Source organism: Acomys minous (genome assembly GCF_964271855.1).
Source record: "Acomys minous genome assembly, chromosome: 8".
Classification (NCBI taxonomy): Eukaryota; Metazoa; Chordata; class Mammalia; order Rodentia; family Muridae; genus Acomys; species Acomys minous.
Genome location: NC_140489.1, coordinates 76,921,252 through 76,932,295, shown reverse-complemented (window position 1 = coordinate 76,932,295; position 11,044 = coordinate 76,921,252). Strand labels below are relative to the sequence as shown.

The following is an 11,044-nucleotide window of genomic DNA, read 5'->3' as shown; positions in this document are numbered from 1 at the left end:
TGCTCTGCCTGGCCTCAAACTAATTCTGGCAATATGTTTTGATCTCTGTCTCATTGCATTCTCTGGCTAGTTCTGTCTTCACCTGTTTTCAGCTTGTTCTCTCTGCAACCTGTCTCTATAAAACTGTCCTGGTAAGTAACTTTCAGTAAAAACTTTTGCTCTCTCCCTGTGCTGCTCTTATGAAGTCTCTCTTTCCTGTCCTGTTCTCATGAGAGTTGGGTGTATCCTAACTCTGACTCATTCTGTCAAACTTTTCTCTGGTTCATCACTTTCTCTGTCCCTCAATTAGACAGTACTTTCAACCATGGCTGCTTCCTTCTATAAACTCACCTTAACTTCATTGAGAGTAAAGGTGTGTTCTAAGGGCATGTCCGTATTCCAGAAGCTCATACTGTAATCCAGAGCATGTCTGCATCCCAGCTAGATCACATATACCAGAAGGTCTTTGGATGTGATCCCTTGCCAAAGCAGCCATGTTGCTCAATTAAAATTCCTCTATACTAGGAGAAGGTTCAAGCATAACCTCTTTCTAATTATTTATGCATATAACTTCCAAAAATTATTTCTCCCCTGATATACTCAATATTTAGAAAATATTACTAATATCAGCTCTCCAAAACTGTATGTACAATTCTGTGTGAACGGAGTTTGTATAGAGGGATTTATTTGCATTGCAAAGAGATATAGTAGTCAAAAAGTTAAATATTCAATACTAAAATATAGGGCACCAAGTTAATCTTAAATAAGCTGCTGTTCCAATGGATATATCTACAAAGCTACTACTATACGTAAAGCTCAGGAATAATTACAGAAGAGGGAGTAGAAAGATTTTAAGAGCCAAAGGATCAGAGAGTTTGCTGTGAGAGTGTGTCTCCTAGTAACATCAGAAGCTACACCCATAAAATCTCACCAACATGACTGCTGAAACAGGGCCTAGCCAAGAACAAAGACATGTCAAACTTGATGGAGAAAGCTCATGAGGCCTCAATCCTCCACAAAGTACAGACATCTAAGGAAATCTGAGAGTGGGAGAAATAGTCTTCTAAACAGAAGAACACATCAACTAGTTAACCAATACCAAATGCTCATCCTGGAAGACATAAATAGAACAATATTCTGTATATTATGTATACTGAGCAGGCTATATTTAGGAGTGTGTGAGTGTGTGTGTGTGTGTGAGAGAGAGAGAGAGAGAGAGAGAGAGAGAGAGAGAGAGAGAGAGAGAGAGAGAACCATGAAAAATAGAGGCCATGAATTTTAAAGAGAAGAAAGAGGAGTATAAGGTATATAAGAAGGTTTGGAGAGAAGGAAGAGAATGGGAAATTGTGTGATTATATTATAATCTCAAAAACTAAGAGACATAACTTTTTTCTTATATTGAAAATAAATTTTTCAAACAATATATTCTGATTACAATTTGCCCTCCCCTTAGTCCTCCCAGTCTCTTTCCACTTCTCTTTCCATCTGGACCCACAACTTTTCTGTCTATCCCTAAAAAAAAAAAAAAAAAAAAAAAAAAAAAGCAACAGGCATCCAAGAATTAATAATAAGATAAAATAAGATTAAAAAAAACAAATAAACAAGAAAAAGAGCTAAAGAAAAAGTACAAGAAGCACATATCGTTGCAGAGACACACACATTCACACACACAAGAATTCCACTCTAGTGGATATAAACATGTTTTTGTTTTTTTTCCCAAATGTGGGATATGAAACCTACTTGTGTGAGGGTGTGTGGTGTTTGTTCGATGGAAACAGACTTGTGGGAGGACACGTGGTGTTTGTCTACTAGAAGAGGAACTGCCTCTTGTGGGGGCATGGTCTTTGTCAGCTGATAAGCATCCAATACAGACTCTGAGAGGAGATATATACGCCCAAAACAAGAGGCTTGGTTTTTGTTCTTGGCGTTGTTTCCTATCGTTTGGCTGTCCATTGCTTCACTTCGAGATGCTCCTAGAGAGAAACGCTCCAGAGAAGGCTTTGAGGTTCCAGGTGCCGGCTGCTGCTCCAGACTCTGGCTGCTGCACTTGCAGTCACCTTTGCTGAATTGCTGGCTTGCCATTTAACAGGTCTGCTGAAATCCTGACTGCAAAGAGTGGAAATGCTCCAAAGAAATGAGTCTAAAAAGGTCTACTTCTCCTGTTCCCATTAGCCTCTTTTCTCTCCTGTCTAGGGTAGTGGGTTGGAAGGGAAGTATAAGCATTAAAGAACCCCAACTAAAGTATTTTTGAAAAAATTCAAAGCCTAAATTCCATTAAAACACAAAATGGGAAGCCATAATATATACACAAAGGACAATTATGATTTAAAAAACAACATCAATAACAACAGAGCCCTGGCTTAACTATGCAACAAAGAACCTCCAAAGATGTCATTAAACTCTTTTTGTGTTGGCAGTCTACTGCTGGGAATGAGGCCTACCCTCACTCCCAGTGAGACTCCATTGGCGAAAACTAAGATCTCATTTGCAAGTGGTTATCATTGGAGATAGCTTCTGGGTCAAAGGTGAGGTCATTTTTTTTCCAACTCTACTTTCAGTTCTTGGATCCCATTCGGTCCCCTGCAGGCCCTGTGCCTGCCCCCTCAGTGTCTGAGTTTATATGTGCACCAGCCCTATTATGTCTAGAAGGCCTTGGTTCCATGGTATCCTCTATTCCCTCTGGTTCTTACACTTTTTTTGTCTCTTCTTTCAGAGTTCCATGAACCCTAAGGAGAGAGATTTAATGGAGACATACCTGTTGAGGCTAAGTGTTCCAAGATCTCTTACTTTCTTCTATTATCTGGCTGTGGGTCTCTATATTTGTTCCCATCTTCTGCAATAGAAGGCTTCCCCTATGGTGGCTGAACAAGGCACTGATCTAGGAGTGTAGAAGAATATAATTAGGAGTCACTTTATTGCTACTTTGCTTTAGCAGAACAGTAGTATTTGGCTTGCTCCTAGGTACACGGTCAGTCTAGTCTCAGGTACTTGGAACACCCAAGCAGCATTTGGTATGGGTTCCATCTCGTGGAATGAGACTTAATGGAAATCAGATACTGGTTGGCTGTTCCCACAAGCTTTGTGCCACTATTGCACCAGTGTGCTTTTTGCAGGCAGAATACCATTGTAGAGCAAAGAGTTTGTAGCTGGGTTGGTGTTTACCTTTCTCCTTTGGCAGCATGAAGAGCACCTTCCAAAACTATGAATACTGTCCATAGGGTAAAGGCTCAATGTAGGCACCAGATTGAGTTCTTCATATTTAATAAGTTGTGTATGTGTTGTTTTCAGCAACAGGGACTTACTGTCACTTTGTGTAGAGCCATTCATAGCTTTGGCAGTAGCCTGGGTTGGTTGGGGATTCCCATGGTACCTTCTTGGTGAAGAACTCTATTAGATGTAACCCATTCCTGGTACTGGGACTGCATTTGGTGAGAAGAAATGTTTACTTGGAGCTCTGTCTCCTCCACTATTTTACAATTTCATTTATATCACTTTCATATATGTATATATTTCAGGAGTTTTCTACTACATTGGGTTTCCATATGGCCCCTCACATGCTCTTTTGTTCTAGCTGTCTATCTCTGCATTCCTTCACTCACCCCCCTTTCCCTTCCCCATCCCTGTTTGATCCTCCCATTCCAGGGCCCCTTGTTCATTATGAACTGAAGAGAGGGCCCCATTGGTAAATTGCTTCCCTTGCAAGCCTGAAGACTTAAATCAAATCCAAGAACTCATATAAATAAATCCAGGCATGGTGTTACCCTCTAGTAATCGCAGTACGTGGTGGAGACACGTAGATCCCTGGGGCTCACTGGTCAGCCAGTGTAGCTCCACTCCAGGCCAGTAAGAGATTCTGTCTTAAAGCAAGCAAGCAGACAAAACAAAACAACATGCATTCACGTGCTCTAGCATACACACAAAGACCATATTTTAAAATCTGTAATCTTTCCTAATTAACCAACATCTATTTTCTATTTTGTATCAGATAGGGCATTTGTTACCATGTATGTAAAGACAGACTGGAAAAAATTAAAGCAACCTCCCTCTTCCACAGTAATGGTAATGGTAAGAAGTGCATATGCATCAACAGTAGGAAACAATCTCTTTCTGCTGCATCTTTGACATCATGGGGCCAGTAGGGGGAGACCAGCTCTCTCACTGTGCTGTCAAGTTGCGTATAAGCTGTAGTGCCCACGAATCTTGAGTAGAATGAGAATGTGTTCTATCTGCCAATTTGATAAAACAGAAAGTATATTGGGGGGAAGAGGTTCCAAGATTCATTGATTTAGCCCTAAAACACAAAAGTATACACAAGCTCATTTTCTATCTCAGGGTTTTATAATTAACAACAATGTGCCAAGCTTCAGGAAAACTTATCTTTCTAGAAAATTGTATGTACACATACACATTAAAATTTACTAAAGACTTTACATGACACTTATTAAAACATAATTATATACAATTTACATATTCTGGATCAGTCTTGCTGAGTAAAGAAAAATGAGAATTTTCTTTTCTGCCTTTTAAATGTGTTTCTTCCCCATGTATTTTTCATTAAGTAGAAAACTCCTAGAAACAGAGTCTTTCCTTGTGACCCATTGCCTCTCTTACACATCTACATACATAATGTCACAAAATTGTTTGAGTGTTGTGCAGGCAATGGGATTGTGGAGCCTGTCTGCAGCCAGAGGCCACTAAACACTGGACTGGACTATTAATTGCCCAGATTTGTTTTAGGACTACTGAACACACTTTGTCTACTATAGATCTACTGGAATGTGACTGGGTTCACACTAGCCACTGGTGACTGCCACTTGTGGAAATATACTACAGTGATTTTTTTTCAAAGAGAATATTCCATCACACTGAGCTATATTCATTTCTATTGCTGTGATCAAACACCCTGACCAAAACACACACACACACACACACACACACACACACACACACACACACACACACCAAAACAAAACAACAAAAACCCAGATTAAATAGAAAGGGTGTACTTTAGCTAACAGTTGCAGCTTACAGTCCATAATACAGGGAAATCGAAGTTGAAGCAACGGGACACATCACATCTCCAGTCAAGATCAGAGATAAATAAATGCATGTGTGCTAGCCCTCAGCTTGCTTTCTCTACTCTCATGCAGCCCATGACCCAAACCTGGGAATGGAGCTGTCCACAGTAGCTGTGTCTTCCTACCTTAATTAAGGCAATCAAGGTGATCTCCCACAGACATGCCTACAGGCAAACAGAAACTCGACAATTCCTTACTGAGAGTCTCTTCCCAGTTGGTAATTAAAACTAGTCATCACATACAGGTTGAACACACACAGGTAAACTCTTTACATGCTGAAGCCTTTGTTCTTGTTACTTCAGACGGTATCTTTCTTAGAAATAGGGGCCTTGAGGGAAGACATGGTTACAACACAGACATACTGGACTAGAGTGTGTCCCAACTCCAGTGTGATGATGGCATCTTTACAAAAAGGAAAACTGATTCCCTGGGAACCTACTGGCTGCTCGGGCCAGGGAAGCAGGAAAGCAGAGCAGATCTTCACCTCTCTCTCTCTCTCTCTCTCTCTCTCTCTCTCTCTCTCTCCTCAAAACAAGTCCCCCAGTCATATCCCAAGCTCTGTAGCAGACTACGTGCCCAGCTCCCTTCCCCTCCCTGGCCCAGTCTCCACTGAATCACACAGATCTTCCCCCTTGAAACTACTTTCCCTTTACTCACCTCATTTCCCCAGGCCTCCCTCCCCAGCAGGCATGCCCTGGGAACCTCCAGGCCACATCAGCCAGGGAAGCAAATAGGCCAAGTGCAGATCTTCACCTCTCTTTCCACTCCTTCAACTCCAACCCCCCTGTCTCATGATCAGTGCTGTAGTAGACAACATACCTCAGACTTCCCTTCCTCTCTGCCCCAATTCCCAGTGGATCACACAGCTCTTCTTCTTCTACCGCCTTCCTTTCCCCCAACTCACCCCTTTATTCCAGCTCCGGCTTCAGCAGACATTCTGGGAGAACCCGCAGGCCATAGCCAGGGAAGCAGGTATCCTAACTGATGGTCTTCCTCTTTCCTTCTCCAAATCTAAACCCTCAGGCTCAGCCCCAGCTCTGTAGCAGACTCTCCTGTGTCCTCTCCTTACTCTCTGCCCCTATTCTCAGGGGAGCTAAGAATCCTGGTGGAACACCTTGTTTTCATCTCTCCTGTGAAGCACTGTCAGGCCCCCAGCTCATCCCCATTCTAAAGGGTCAGTTCCCAGTACCTAGAAACACATTTACCTGGAACACCTCTCCCACAATGACCACAGTTATCAAGATCCCAGAAGAGTTTCTTACCAGGCAACACACAGCAATCGACTCTCCTAAGAATCAGTGAGAGCAACAGAAACCAAGAAACGAAATATAGAACAAAGACAGGACTAGATCTCGTCACCTAGAATTACAATCTCCCAAAACCCAGAGCTTACCGTCCAGCATAAAAACAGCATCTATGACAGCTAGGACAATATGTTTCCACTATAGCCTAGCAATCCTACCACAGTAGGCCAGGAGAATTACAAAATAGCTTAAGCTCAAACAAGGACCTTAAAATAGCTATTATTAATATGATAGAGGGTTTTTAAAGCAAATTAATAACCCCTTAAAGGAATCTATGAAACCACAAATAAACAGTGGAAAGAGGAATAGAATCAATAAAGCAAGCCTCAACAGATACAAGAAAATTGAGAGACCTCCTTGCATCCTATATGACCATGACAGGTTAATGCTACATATCAACAACAGAAGCAACAGAAAACTTACAAACTCATGGAAACTGAAGAACTCTCTACTGAATGGGAAAGCAGTCAGAAATAAAAATAAATAAATAAATTCTAGAACTGAAGGAAAATGAAGATATAGCCTATCCAAACTTATGGGACACTATGAAGGCAGTACAAAGAGACAAGTTCAGAGCACTAAGTTCCTACATTTTAAAAAAATGGAAAGATTTCATGCTAATCACTTAACAGCACACCTGAAAGCTCTAGAACAAAAAGAAATAAGCACACATAAGAAGGGTATGGCAAGAAATAATCAAACTCTGGGCTGAAATCAATAAAATAGACATAAACAAAAACACAAAGAATCAATGAAACAAAGAGTTGGTTCTTAGAGAAAATCAATAAGATTAACAAACCCTTGTCCAAATGAATGAAATTAGAGACAAAGGGGGAACAGAAGGGGAGACACCCAAAAAATCCAGAGAATCATAAAATGATAAGAATCTGAACTGATGCTCAAAATGTTATAGAGAGGGTTGGGTGACTGTTCAGGCAGCAAACTGTCTCTGTTGGGTTTTTGTTGTTGTTGTTTTGTTTTGTTTGTTTGTCTTTTCATTTTGGAAGCTGCTAACCTGCACTTCTGGTTCACTCAGGTGTTTAAGTTTTATTCCTTCTCAAGTCTCTGATGAGGTTGAAGACCACATAGTTTAGTCTAACAATTAAGCTTAGTTGGTCAGGGGTTGGTTAAGATGTTTTTAGATCTAGATAGATGCTTTAAGTTAATAGAGATGAGATATGATAGATATTGATTTTCATTCTGAATTTTAGATTCACCAAGATAGGAAAGATGTTTACTTCAAGTTTGTAAAATACAAATAGCCAAATCACTATGAATGTAAAATTTTATAATTCCTTATTATTCCATGGTTCTTCCTGCTGTATGTAGTTTATTTTATTTATGTGTAATAATATAAATATATATGTTAAAAAGAAATATAATTTAAAAAGAATCTTTCTCCATCAAATTGAAAAATTTTAAGGGCATGTATAATTTTCTCAATACATATCACCTACCAAAGCTAAATAAAGTGTAGATAAGACATTTAAACAGACATATGACCCTCAGTGAAATAGAATCAGTCATTGAAAGTCTACCAACCAAAAAGCCCAAGGCCAGATAGTTTTAGTGTAGAAGTCTCAGAGACTTTCAAAGAATTAATGCCAATACTCTTCAAATTGTTCCACAAAATAAAAACACAAAATAGAAGGAGCATTGCCCAGTTTGTTTTATGAGGTCACAGTCACCACGTAAAGACCTAACAAAGAAAGAGAATTACAGATCAATTTCTCTTATGAACATAAATGCAAAAATTCTCAAGTAAATTCTTGCAAACAGAATCCAAGACACATCAAAAATATCACCCACCATGATTAAGTAGGCTTCATCCTAGAGATTCAGGGATGGTTCAACATATAAAACAAAATATGAACAAACTGAAAGACAAAAACCACATGATCATCACATTAGATGCAGAAAAAGCCTTTGACAAGATCTAACACCCCTTCATGATAAAAAGTCTTAGAGATATTAGGGATAGAAGGGACATACTTAACATAATAAAGGCAGTTTGCAGCAAGCTCATAGCCAACATCAACTTAAATGGAGACAAACTCAAAGCAATGACACTAAAATCAGGAAAAGGACAAGGTGGCCCACTCCCTCATACCTAGTCTCTAACATGCTTGAAATGTTAGCCAGAGCAACAAGTCAACTGAAGGAGATCAAGAGGATACAAACTGGAATGAAAGAACTCAAATTGTCTATATTTGACAATATATATATATATATATATATATATATATATATATATATATATATGACTCTAAAATTTTTACCAGGAACTCCTACAGCTGACAAATGATTTCAGCAAATTAGCTGGATAAAAAATTGGCTAATGAAAATCAGTAGCCCTCCTGCATATAAATGACAAATGTAGGCCCTGAGAAAGAAATCAGGGAAACAACACCTTTCAAAAGTTATAGCCTCAAGTAATATGAAATATCTTGGGGGTAGTTCAAACCAAGCAAGTGAAAGACTTGTATGATAAAAACTTTAAGACACTGAAGAAAGAAACTGAAGAAGATATCAGCAGATGGAAAGATGTCCCATGTTCTCCACAAACTGAGTAAGTCCCTGTTGCTGAAGACAACACCTACACAACTCACTCAACATGGAAAAGTTGAGCTGGTGCCTACATAGAGCCTTCACCTCTACATGCTAGAATCTTTGGAACAAGAATGTACTCTGCAAGGTACCAAAGGAGAAATGTGAACAACAACACACCTTCATATCCTTTGATCTACCTATAAGATATGCTAGTGCAGTGGTGACACAAAGCTTGTGAGAATAACAACCAACATCTGTTTTGACATAAGGCCCACCCCAGGAGATGTCATTCCTGAGACTGCCTGGTTAATAAGGAATCTGAGTCTAGATGGGCCAGGAACATAGAGTAAAACCAAATACTACTGTTCTAAAACAACAAAGGTAGCAATGAAATGATCTCTAATGATATTCTGCTATACTCATTGCTCAGCCATAATCAGAGAAGGTTCCTCCTGCAGCGGATGAGAATAAATACAGATACCCAGAACTGGACAATGTGCAGAAAGTGAGAGACCTTGAAAGCATCAGTGCTAAATGGGATGTCTCCATCAAGTCCCTCCTCTCAGGGCTCAGGAAACCTTGCAGAAGAGAAGGCAGAAAGAGTGTAAAAGCCAGAACAGATAAAGGACACTATGGAATCAAGGCCTTTTAGACACAGCAGGCCTGACACACAGATGAACTCACAAAGACTGAGGCAGCATGCTAAGGGCCTACATGGGTTTGCACCAGATGGGTTTCTAGAGCTGAAAAGGGAAGTGGACACATACCCCATCCCTATCCCAGAACCTATTTCCAATTCATAGCCACTTACAAGTGAAAATTTAGTTTTCTCAAAGGAGTCTCACTGCAGAAACAAACTGCTCTTAAGGGTAGACTGCATGCCCAGCAGTAGATGGCTAACACAAAATGAACTCAACAGCATCTTTGGAGGTAACTTGTCTCATAATGTTATGTCAAGGCTTCAAATTATTTATTATTATTATTATTATTATTATTATTATTATTATTATTATTATATTCATATTTTCTTCTCTCTTTTTATCCTATAGGTACGTTGCATATTTATTATGGTTTCCAGCTTAGTGGATTTTGGGGGAGTTTTTTGTTTTCTGGTTTGGAGTTGTTTGTTTGTTTGTTTTGTGTTTTGTTTTATTTCATTGTTTTGGTTTTGTTTTGTTTTTTTGAGACAAGATTTCGCTTGTGTAGCGTTGACTGTCCTCAACTCACTTCGCAGCCCATATTGGCCTTGAACTCATGGAGATTCACCTGCCTCTCCCTCCCTGGGTGCTGGGATTACAGGCATGCACCACTGAGCCCAGCCAGCTTAGTGTTTTGATGGGATTCCTGAGTGTGCAAATGATTGGATGTCTGTTTCTTGTGCCTTCTATTTGGCTCCTTTCCTTCTATTTGTTCATTTTGTCCTATTCCAGTATGTTAGTTTTTGTTTATCTTATTTTATTTTAGTACTATTCTTCAGAAGCCTGTTCGTTTTCTAATAAGAGACAGAAAATAGGTGGATGAGGAAAAGCTGGGAGGAGTAGAGGGAGGGGAAATCATAGTCAGAATATATTATGTGAAAAAAAATCTATTTTCAATAAAACGGAGAAATTTTGACACAGCGACATTCACACATAGAGAAAACACCAATATCTTGATCCAAGATCTCCAGTCTCCAGCACTGTGAGCCAACAATTTTTAAAGCCACACAGTGTGTGGCACTTTGCTATGACAGCCCTAGAAAGTTAAGATAGTTGCATATCCCTCCCATGTCTAACTTGTAGAATTTCCACCATGGGTAAGTAAATGCCAAACCTTCCCATGACACACTGTAAAAGAAGCCTTGATACTATGAGGCAGCCATGTCTCACAATTAGCCCTTCAGGCTCCATGTCTGTTCTCCACACACATTTCTGCTCAGTTTTGCATTATTGCTGGACTCCAAGTTAATAAAGTTCATGAAATACATAAAGCCAATGCTGCGGTTTCAACTCAGAAGCAAAAGTCATTCCTGGGGAGGAGCTGCTTACTCCAGTTGATGTGTTTAGATGTGACATCGACTCTTTCTATGTTCCAGGCCCAGTGGTGACATCTTCCCTTGGATTTACGAATTAATATGCTTACACCTCTGGGAAA

The 11,044-nt window shown here is 39.7% G+C and overlaps 1 long non-coding RNA gene across 2 annotated transcripts in view; it reads right to left on the bottom strand.

The window, feature by feature from the left end:
- The window catches only part of LOC311604071, a 32,270-nt gene that overhangs the window by 18,391 nt on the left and 2,835 nt on the right, over positions 1–11,044 (bottom strand). Inside the window, exons 3-4 of one of the 2 annotated variants that reach the window (XR_014781368.1) lie at positions 2,735–2,857; positions 1,988–2,081 (exon numbers count right to left, since the gene is read on the bottom strand). This is a non-coding gene — a long non-coding RNA (uncharacterized lncRNA). Of the gene's footprint in view, positions 1–1,987; positions 2,082–2,734; positions 2,858–11,044 lie in introns of those variants that run through there. The other variant, XR_014781367.1, reaches the window with a different exon arrangement.